Source organism: Phyllostomus discolor, chromosome 4 (assembly GCF_004126475.2).
Source record: "Phyllostomus discolor isolate MPI-MPIP mPhyDis1 chromosome 4, mPhyDis1.pri.v3, whole genome shotgun sequence".
Taxonomy (NCBI): domain Eukaryota; kingdom Metazoa; phylum Chordata; class Mammalia; order Chiroptera; family Phyllostomidae; genus Phyllostomus; species Phyllostomus discolor.
Genome location: NC_040906.2, coordinates 208,854,091 through 208,865,586, shown reverse-complemented (window position 1 = coordinate 208,865,586; position 11,496 = coordinate 208,854,091).

Here is an 11,496-nt window from a genome sequence, read left to right as displayed (position 1 = left end):
TACTTTTTTTTTCTCTTTCTGATCCTTTTGTAGGCTTTTACTTTTAGTAGTTTCGCCTCTTTGTTTCTTTAGTGGGCACACGGGGCACAGAAAAACGTTGGAAGTGGATCAGGAGCCAACAGCGGGAGTGAGGTCATACTTTTCAGCTGCGTAAAATCTTTCTCCGGGTCCAGAAGTAGACTCTAACCCTTGATACAATTTCTAAAGCAAGTGTTTTCTGGTCCGAAAACCCTGCAGAAACACACACGTAACAGTGACTTAGAAGATCTGTTCAGAAACAAATGTTAAAATACACTATCGAGTTATCAAAGTTCATGAATATAATATAGGTTTTATTGGCTTTACAAAAAAAGAAAAAAAAACTGCGCAGCGTGCCCACGTCCGGGGGGCTGCGAGCCGCGGTGTGAGGGGTGGCCTGGCCCGCAGAGGGGTGGCTCGGGGGACAGAAGGGGCCCGGCATTGCTGTGTTTCCCAGGGTCCCGCGCGGCTCTGATTCTCCTGCTACTTTGTTTCTGTCTCTGGTTCTGCTCGTGCCACGCGCCGGACCAGGAAGTCCGGTGGAAAGGAGGGGTGCTAACTGGGGGGTCGCGGAAGATTCTACACACTCCAGGTGCGGGCGGGGTCGGCCCAGGAGCCCGTGGGGAGAAGGCCGTTCGGGCGCTGATGACCCACACACCCCGCTGGGGAAGAGGCTCGTCCACTCACAACAGGGACACGCGCTCTGGCGTCAGGCCCACGTCTGAACCTGATTCTTCCACTCACACCGGCGCGGGCTGGTTGCCTTGCCAAGGGTCTGACTTAACCATCTGTGGTAACTGGGAGGGACCGCCCACGGCCGGGGGGCCTGGGCCCCGGTGGGTCCCTGCTCCTCTGGTTGGTGGGCGCAGACAGTGACAGCTGTTTTTATGACTCTCTCCCCGGGTGGCTGATGTGAAGCAGACAGCACCGGGAGATAGACGGTCTTTCTCTGTCCCCTACGAAAGGGGCACTTTTGTTCACGTCTCCGGTAATTACGGTAATCTCTCCGGGGGGAGGGGGGGGGCAGGTTCCTTTGCAGCCCATCATAATGAGACGGGGGTTCCTAGGTTTGCAGGTGGTCAGTGGGGACCCTGCCACCACTGCTGTGCAGAACCCCGGGGACATCCGAATCCCCCCAGGGCACTGGGAGAGCTCAGGACGGGGGTGGGCGCGACACTGTGCTGGCGCGGTGCTGGGACCCACGGGCCCCAGGGGGCCTGCGTCCTCTGCCAGCACCCACGAGGCTGCGCCCGGCGGACCGGAGGGCATGCAGGGAGGTGAGGGCCCCGCTCTTCTGAGGCTCGGAGGCGCTGCTGGGTCCCCTTGCCGCTGCTGCTCCCTCAAACCACGCTTCCTTCCCGTCTGACACCAGGAATTCTTCAGAATCACAAACACTTGCCAACCAGTCGTTACTTTTTTCCAGGTGTCAGGTGGCACTTGGAATTACAGTCGAATGCATAGCAAACCTGCGGCACAGTCAAGCCCCTGGACAAAAAGTACATGTGTTTTCTTGCGTGTTTCCCTGAGCTCGAGGCAGCTCTTCCGACGCATCCACAGGGTAACCTAACACATTCACGTGCGGGCTGGTGGCCGAGTGCCTGGCGTGTTTACAGCAATGCTCATTGAACGCACACACGGTTTGCCAGCACAGCTCAGGTTTGTAAAGGGAAAAGATGCTACCAAAGTGTGTCTGTGGCTCATTAATCCTGTGTTTTCTTATGTCATTCACAGGAAACAGAGGCCTCGGCTACGAGCAGATAATGAGAAGGAAATGAAAACTCATTCTCGTGGAGAGATGGGCTTTTCAGGGTTGCCAGGCTACGGAGCAGTGGGCGGGGTCACTGCTCACCGGCCCTTAAGAGGGAAATCCACGGGAGACGCCCTGACTCCGTGGTGGTCTCGTTTCGGGTTCCTATCGGAAGAAAAGGCAGAATCCTCCCAACTTGTATGGGCCCTGCCCGGCCTGCCGGACGCCAGCAAATACTGCATATTGATCATTCGCAGAAACGTTAGTAGCCTGCGAGACCGTACAATGTTTAGCAGGTCTTAGCCAGAGCTTCTTGTCAAAATCACACACGGAAACCGTGGGATATTAAACCACACCAAGGACCCCTCCTGTGTCCAAACATCTCCGTGTAATTCTGGGTAAGGCGCACCTCCAGGCCGCCAGCTTCTCCGGGATGCTTCGCTTCACTGACAAACGTCTCCACGAAGGAGTGTGTGAGGGTCCCCCCCGGCCCCACTCACAGAAGGCATGTCCTCGGAGATGGCCGCCCGTCAGTGGCAGCAGACACCGCCCTGGGCCTGTCTGTGGATCTGTGACTCCGGCTGTGGCTCACTGTTGGGGGGGGAGGCGGCTAACTGTAACGCAAACGCAAAGAGCACTTTCCTTGTGAGCTGAGCACAGCGGCCCCCCAGCTGCTGGGCCTCCCTGGCCGAGACGGGCTTGGCGGGCAGCCTGGGTGCGGACGGACGCACCTGCCTGGGCTGAGGTCCCGCGTGAAGGCTGCCACTCGCTCTGTGTCCGGCGAGGGAGCTCCTTGCCCCTCAGGCCGCGTGCTCCCTGTCACAGGGCGCCCCCTCTGCTTCCCGGCCCCGCCGTGAGTCGGGCAGAGGGCCCGGTCCCCCTCACGTTGTCAGCGGTTGTGCCACCGCATTGTTGGACCCTCAGTCTCCGCTACGCGTCTGGGATTCTCCCCCATGTGCCCTCTGGCACAAGCAGGTTGAACTCGAGAGCCGCCAGGAACCAGAGAAGAAAGCCAGGAACCACAGCGACCAAACTGGTTTGTGCCAGAAAGATCCGGGATGGCTCCTGCCACCCCTTCCCGACGGACCTTTGACCGGCTTCCCTGCATTAGTGCACTGGCTGTCACGCCTGGGGGGGGTGGGGGCGGGGACTTAATGTCACCCTGAGGCCTGGGACACCGGGCCAGGCACAGTCCCAGCGCATTTGGGAGCTGAGAGCCCTTGGGAGTCCGAGGACTCCCCACCCTTTCCTCTGGAACGGCTGCCCCTGAGCCCACCCGCCTCCCCCAAACCCTGTAGGGCTCTGCCACCCACCAGAATCCAAAACTGGGGGAGGGGACCCTTGGGACACACCTGGTCCTCCTCCAGTCCTCCGATCCTCGTCTTACAAGATTGGAAATCTATGACAGTACAGCAAGAAGTATGACCAGGAGGAAGAAGAACGATAAAAAGCAAACACAAAAAAATTAAAGTGATTCAAGTCTGGGACCATTTAATGTCGGTAGGAAGACCCCTCTATGATTCATATACTATAATTGTACACAAATTTACTTTGTAGCAAAGGCACGGAAGCACACACATACTCGAGGTTACACCTTTGCCTGGTTGAGAAGGCAAGACACATTTTTCACCCCATTATTCGGAAGAGCACACTGTAGGGAACGGCTCCCTCTGCGATGGTGCCACCCGAGGAAGGCGTGGGCGCGCCTCGGAGCCGACGAAGTGCCCGGGAAAGGGGCCGTCAGAGCCGCTGGGGGGACCCAGCAGGCCTCGGGGAGGCGGGGCCGCCCCGGGGAGACCCGGGGGGCGGGCAGTACAGGAAAACACAGTATTCGCCGTCTGGGACTGCGCGCGGTTTCCGGCATCCCGGGGGTCCTGGGACATGCCCCCCTCCTCCGAGGATAAGGGGGGGCTGCGGAGTACAGAGCACGTCCCCCAGGGTGGGCGCGGCCTCCAGCCCGACGCAGCGGGAAGCCCCGCCTTCCGCAGGGGCCCCTCTTGCCCTGGCTCCCGACCCGCCGTCCTGCCCTGGGGCGTCCGACGGCTGTCCCTGGCGGCCTTGTTTTCCCGTCTGGAACACGCTGCGCCCAGGCCCGCGCCCGCTACCCCTTCCTCGGCCCGCCTGGCCTGTCGGGTGACGGACAAGTTAGACGTGACGGGTGTCCAGTGCCTGCTGGGACGTGAGCTGCCCCCCCTCCCCCATGGGGCGCGGGCTGAGAACGGGCACGCCAGTCCGTGTTTAGCTGCCACACACGGTCTCCCTGACGGTCAGCACGCGGCTCGCTTTCTCCGGTTCCCTCGTAACTGATGAGTAGGAACCCTGACCGGAGCCCAGGAAGGCTCCCCGTGGAGCTAAGGAGGACAGGAGGGGGGCAGCCTGGCAGCCGGGCGCCCCCTCCCCGGGGCCCTGAGGCGGCCGGTTGTCCTAAACCCACACCGTCCGGTTCCCGGGGCTGCTGGGCGGCACCAGACAGGCCCGCCCTCTCGGGGGCGGTGCCAGGACACAGCGGGCGGTGACAACCGTCTCCACGGGTCTGACACGCAGGCCTCTCCTGTCCCTCCTGTGTGGCCGAGGCCCCCGGCACTCACCGAACGGGATGTCTCCAAGGAGGGAAGCTCAGCCGCGGCGTCTGAATCCCGGGAAGTGCACCTCAGTGACACAGCACCTTCCGAAGACGGAAAAGAAGTCTCGTGACTCCCCCGAGTCATTGCCCCCAACACAGACGTGCCCCACGGCCCCTGGGTGGCTGTGGGGCGCCGATGGAGTGCTTGCTCCCCCCCATGCAGAACGGGGCTCAGACCAACAACGCCACGCCCGGACGGGGGCCGCTGGGACCACACGTTTAGTGGTGAGCTCTGTTTCACTTTGCTGCTAAAGGGTCACTGTGCTCCTGTGTCCGGCACACCCCGTCTCTGACTTCTGTCGGGGGCAAGTCCCGGCACCTGCACTCAGCCCCTCACAAGGCGTGTTGCGTCCCCTGTGCTGCGCCGTGGCCCCAGGAGGCCCCAGGAGGCCCCCGGTGGCCGCTGCCCCCTTTCCGTCTCAGAAAGGGGGCTCAGGTCCGGTGTGCAGGAACAGGGAGCAGAGGCCACGCGGCCCCACCGGCACTGCGGACCCAGGTCGTCCCAGACGGGCCCGCGAGCGCTGGCTGGAGCGCAGGACGGTGGCATTTGTCCCCGGCCACAGAGGCCAAGTGCCCTCTGCTTGGTCGGACTGCAAACGCTTCGGCCTTGTCGTTCGGGGACACCACCGAGTTCAAGGTCACAGGACAACACGGCTTTTCCAGAAGACCGCAGAGGCAGTCTCAGCCCGCCCCTCGACCCCCTGCTGCCAACCGGCAGAAGCGGTTGGCGTGACGCCACAGAAGAGCCAGCGCAGCTGAGGTCACTGCAGCTTCCTCAGAGGACAGAAGTGTCCCAGGCCATCCTGGTGCCACAGCGGTCGCTGTTGGGGGCCGTCGTTTCTTTACACGAAACCGACACGTACCCCGGCTCTGTGCGACCGCACCGTCACCAAAGCGCAGCCACTGGAAAGGGATGTGCTGCTAGACTATCCGTCAGGAACTTCTGGAATTTTCTGGAATTGGCCGATTACAAGCCTTCGCTTTCCCGGTTGTTACCTTAAACACAATCAGTCCTTCTCATGTAGGGCCACACAGGACACGGTTCACGTTGCCCTGACTCACGGATGTGAGCGTAGGCTTAGCGTGTGTGTGCCCGGAGCAGCACTGCCCCCCTCCGGACTCACGCCTGGGCCCCCCCCACGTCCGCCGGCCCCCCCCAGCTGCCCTAGCGCAGCAATGCTCAACGGTGTGCGGCACGAACTTGTCACACACGCAGCGCCCGACTGCGGAGTCAGGGGCACTGACCTCCCGTCCCCGAGACTGTCCAGTAAAACAGTGACAACGGTCTGGTGCAAATGGACCTAAATTATAGCTAGTTTTTTGGATCAGATCAGAAAAAACACAAGTTTGGGTGTGCTGCAGAATTTTAGGTTAGTTTTTGTGTGACGTGAGGTGGAAAGGTTGGAGGTCACTGGTCGGGACTCCCCGGTTCACAGGATCGGGGTGCGCTGGCCTCTCCAGCAGCAGCGCCCGGGGCCGCGGGCCGGGCGGCGGAAAGATGGCCAAGGAACCAGCAACCGAGGAACGTGCCGGAAACACACCCACGAGAAGCCCCCAGTGACGGGAGCCATCCGGGCAGAGGGCTCCTGGGGGCCCGAGCGCTCACTGGCCGAGTCCAGAGCCCCCCAGCAGTCACTAGCTCTCCCGGGCAACTCCTGCGACCCCTCTGTAACACGGGGGTGACCACTCTGGGGTCCAGGACACGGGGGACACGGCACTTGAGAGGAAGCTGGTGAGCGGGAGACACTCGACACGGTCCACCTCTGTTTTCCCAGAACTGGGACCTTCCGGGAGCTTTTCCGTCCTCCTGCCTCCCCCCCCCCCCCCCCCCGTCCCCTCCACGTCACAACCGCGGTGACACGGGTTTTCTTCACTGAGGACGTGCATGTGGGCTACTCGGAGCCCACCTCTGGGCAGAGCATTTGGAGCTGAAGCTGGTGGGGGGCGGAGCCAGACCAGAGCTGAGTGGGCCCAGGGGGTGGCAGGCGGGTGACACGGGGCTGGGACGAGGACCTAGGACACAGTGGGCCATGAAGGGGCCGGACAGCAGGAGGGAGAGACACGGATTTCAAGGACCCGGGTGACCGACCGAGTCCCCTCGGGGACAGGCAGGGGCAGGTCGGGGGCTGAGAGCCCACGTGGGCCAGGGAATCTGCCTGGGCCACGCCACCACCCAGCCCGCAGTCGGCTCTTGGAATTTGAACCGAAACCTCAGGAGGATGCGGCTCCTGCGGAGACGCGAAGACGTTGAAAGCGAGAGGACTTCAGACCGTTCTTATCAACAGCACCTCGGGGCTGGCTGGCGAGGCAGTAAAATACGAACTCGCTCGCTGATTCCAGCCCCACCTCAGTCCTGGGGCCCCTGGGGGCTGAGCTCCAGGTCACTGCCCAGAGCGGTCCCGGCGCCGAGGAGCCACGCCCGGCCACAGGCCCCAGGCACCCTGACTGCAGTGACGGCAGGGACAGGGTGTGAGGCCTCGGGCCCTGACAGATTTCCGGGAAGAGGGACAAAGGCCGAGCTGTGACAGGCCGGGCCACTCGCCGGTTTTGGGAGGAGACCAGCCCAGACCACCGCAGAAACAGTGAAAAGTAGGCCACACTCGGCAGAAGGCATTCCGAGAAACTGTTGCAGCTGTAACTTTGTATCCGTGGTTGTTAGAAACCAGCTTGGAACACGGTGCTTTAAAACAGCCCAGCCGGTCAGAAAAAATGTCAGCACCACCCTTCCACGAAGCCACGTGGGTGCTCCCAGGGTCACCGCCACGGCTTGGGGACATCTGATGGCACGGGGCTTCCCCTCTCCCTGCACAGCAGCCGGCTGGCCCAGCGGTCACCGCACCAGCTGTACCTGCCAGGCAGCCCAGTCCCCCAGCCGCCGCGGAGCCTCCCAGGCCCAGTCGCCGCCGTGCCTGCTGCTGGGAGCCGTGCCCGTGGGATGGGCTTCCGGGGGTTGAAGGGAAACAGGTCACTGATGGCGTGACAGCCTGTCCACCTGCCGTCCATCCCCGAGGAGTGGCCTCACCCGAGGACGGACAGAGGCAGTCAGGGCTCAGCCGCCCTTCTGCGAGCACGTTTCTGCCGGCCTCGAAAACAGTCACCGAGCACCTTTGGGACCCACAGGCGCCGGGAACCCGGGTGGGCAGCAGGGCTGTGGCCCGTCCCCGGGAGCTTCTCCACCCCACAGCCTGCCCCGAGCACCAGGGACAGATATGGGGCCCGTGTCCACCAGAGCCGGAGACCGCTGGTTCCGGTGCTTCCTGAGACGTTGTGTCAAAGGGTTCAAGGACAAGGTGTCACACGGACTCAGTCACTGTACTGTCCCCAGCCCTGAGAGGGAGGGGATGGGGGGCAGAGAGGGCCCCGGGGTCTTTGCTTGTGGGGTCACCGCTCCGGTTGGCCCACCATGTCAGGCCCCACCTTGGTGGCCTCGCGGCACCCTGACTGTTCCCAAACCCGCCCCATCGGGACCTTCAAGGGCTTCAACAACTGAGACTGGGGGGCCCTTCGCCCCAGGCCATGGCAGCCACCGAGCAGAAGTGTCCGGGTCACTTCCGGAACGTTCCCAGAGCCTCTCACAGGAGCACACGCCATCCCTGGCTCCACGGAACTGGCCCCTTATTGGGGGGAGGAGGCCGGGACGTTGGAAATAAGGAGCAAAGAAAACGGGACGGAGACGCCTCTCCGACCGTCCGCAGCGGCCAGGTTCAGGACCGCATGCCACTGCCGGGGCGTTCAACGCTGGGGTCCACCAGCCCGGGACATAAACATGCCAGCCCTTTATGCGACCCATTTTATTTTATTCACTTAACATGCTAACACTCTTTATTTAATGTAAAAGTAATAAAAGGACACTTCTCTTAAATATTTTATACTTCCGATGTTTAATGAAATGGCTGGGTCTCACTCCTGCGATTCTGAGTCATTAGGGTTGATTACAATTTGCTCTAATTGTGTGTGGGAGTCAGTCAGTACCTGGGGGGAGGACAGGTATCTGTGAATGAAGCCACTTTCACAATCACAGCCACTGCCTCGGCGAACCGACTGTTTTGCAGAGGCAGGAGCTGTGAGCAGGGTAGCCTGAGACTCGTTCCTCGGAATGAAGTGTCCCCTGGGGCCCCGCATGGCGCCACCGGCTGACCAAGGGAGCCGCCCCCAGCCGCGCCCTCGGACTCCGAACCCGCTCTTCCTCCCGCTTCCTCCGGCCCCTTGCTCCTTAGCCTCCCAGCCTCTGCCCCACCCTGAGCTCCGGGAGAGAGTGGGGAGGCTCGGGTCTTCCCTGGCCACTGCCATCCTGGAACAGTCCCCGCCGATGCATCTGGCCATCAGGAGGTGCCCTGGGAAACATTCAGGACAACGTACAGGGTCCCCTGCGGAGCAGAATCCCCCCCACCCATTCTGCACCCACCGGCCCCTGCTGGGAGGCCCTGTAGGAGGGCGATGACGTCACCGGCCACAGGGCTCCACCCCCAGGCTCTGCGCCTGCTCAGCACGCCCTCGGCACACGCCGACCAGCCCGCACGGCTGCACCTTGTGAGGAATCAGAAAGGGTGAGAGTAAAAGCTACGTAAAACGCATTTAAGGGGCTACACCTCTGACGTTGCAGGCGGCGGCAGGGAGAGTGCGGGTCCTGGGGCGCCAGCCCCGACCGTGGCTCTGAGACCTGGCAGCGGGGGCGTCGGCCTCACACCTGCGGGTCGGGCCATCTCCTGGGTGGCCTGGCTGGAGGATTCATTGACATGGCATGTGCCAGAGGTCCCCGCAGCCTCGCCTGAGTTCGTATTGATTTCCCCCTTCACAGCACGGAAGAGGAAACAATGAAATTAAATTTTCATGGGAAGAGAAACAATTCGGAACAGACCATGTTAAACACCACCTGAGCGACCCCTTCCCTAACCGGTGTTGATGCCCACGGGGCTCCAGCCACCATGTAGGGAGCCAGGTGGGTGGGGACGGGCTCTGCCTGCAAGATGTCACAGTCTAGAAGGACAGATCACGATGAAATGCAAGTTAATTACGCCAGTAGTCCACAGGCTCCAATCACAAATTCTGTCCTGATTTTTGTTTTGTTTAGAAGACACCAGTTTATTTACTGTTGGGAAGACCGTGCCACTACTAACACCCCACGGAGGATGGACAGGGTAGAGCCAGTGAGGTCAGGGCTCCGGGTCCGCAAGGCTGGGCCTTCCACGCACCAGGAGGGAAACGGGCGGGAAAAGCAGCCCAAGTGGCGCAGGGGAGAGAGCTCGCAGGGACAGGCGATCCCTGCTCAGTGCCGGCTGGAATGTCATCCCTGAGAAGACCGGTGTTTTCCCAAGTCCCAACTGCCCGCTGATGCGCACAGCCGTGCGCACGGGCGCCCCCCTCGGACGCGGAGCAACCTCCACATGCGCGGGCCTCCCACGCTAAACCTACGCTACCTACCGGAAGGTGAGGGCGGTCAGCGGCTCAGGAGCTTCCAGGGCATGAGCCACAGGCCTTCTGAGCCCCAGCAATGCACGCGCTTCGTGAGGATTACGGCCTTGCACCCGAGGTCTCGGGCTGCACCGAGCGCTGGGCGAAGAGGCGGACCCGCTGCGCAGGAGACCCGGCCGCGAGGGGCATGCGCAGTGAGAACGCAGAGGGGGAGCAGTCGCAGGGGCGGGGTGCCGTCCCCGCGTGGTCAACGGCGGGTTAGTTTGATGGGAAGAACGCAGATCGTGCATTTTAAAACCATTGTAACTGGATCGCTTATAGGCTATTAGCAACTCTGAGTACACACGCCCGTGGCATATCCTTGCCAGGCGCGCGAGATTGTTTTCGCCGGGAGAAGCGAGCGCAGTCCACCTCTTCCAAGTGTGAAGCGGGCCGCGCGCACCCGCTCAGTTCGGATTCCGGCGGCGGGAGTGGGAAGGGAGGAACGTGCGCATCCGAGAGCTGCCTTTTTCTGTTCGAGCGTCTTCAGCAAGGACGTAATCCTTCAGTTAAAAAAAGCAGTCTGTTTATGATCTGGAAGACATGTTCGTGAGAAAACCATTGGCAATTGAAGTTAACTTGCAACGTTCACTTGGAATATTTTTATCAATTTTTAAGGAGGATGAGAAGCATCCACAAAAGCACAAGCAGGTTTACGGCCTCCTTGAGCCACCGGAACGGCTCTGTGCTTGGGCGTTACACGCTGTGTCTCAGGAAAACTTCCTTTAAGAAGTGGAACCTAAAATAAAGAGAAATAATATTAGCGGCCCCTCTCACTCCACATTAAAGACTTTATTTTACGTTTGAACTATGGCCCCTCTTTTCAAATTATGGACGTAACGAATACATAGTATTGAGACTTTGGAGAAACAGTGTTAACCCAAAACAACGCTGCCCGTTCTCTCCGCCAGCTCGCGAGAAAAGCCACGTTTATTTAACCCTCCGCGCACTGGCGCTGGGAGGGCGCAGCACGTGGGTGATTCCCGGCGGAGGGAGGGCGCTGGAGTCGGTGCGCGGAACTCCTGCTGCACGCGGAGACAAGCAGCACAGACACAGGTGGCTGGGCGGTCGTGTCACCAACCAGGCTCCGGCCTCCTTCTTCCCTTTAATGTTGTCATAAGCATCTTCCAAGGTCAATAAACGTTTTTCAAAATCATATTCGTGTAAAGGGCTGTGTATTTTTCTATCAAATGGGGAGAACCCCACAGTTAACTTCTCCCTTCCGTTCTTGAGCATTTGGAACCCACCAGTTTGCGGCTATTGTAGGGCTGCAACGATACCCCTGGGTCTGCCACTTCATGGATTTTTTATTTCTCCCGAGTCACAGACCAGGAGTAAGCGGGGTATAGTATTCAGGGTCCTTCAGCTTTTTGGTAGATGTTGCCAAAACTTGTTCTGGAGAAGTTGTATAAACTTACACTCCCTCCCTCTGCATTTGGGAGCATCTGGCTTGGTCAAGCCTTACCCAAAAAGACCTTTATCGAGACAAAAGAGAAAACAAACACAGCTTCTCAATGACCACCTGAGTTCTGGGTTTGGGGGATACATTTTTTGAATCCCAGTATTATTTGATGTTTCTTTTCTATCTTTAATGACTTTCAGTTAATACCCCTTTTCTAATTTTTCTTACGATGGTTATCTTTGTGAGCTGGGATTT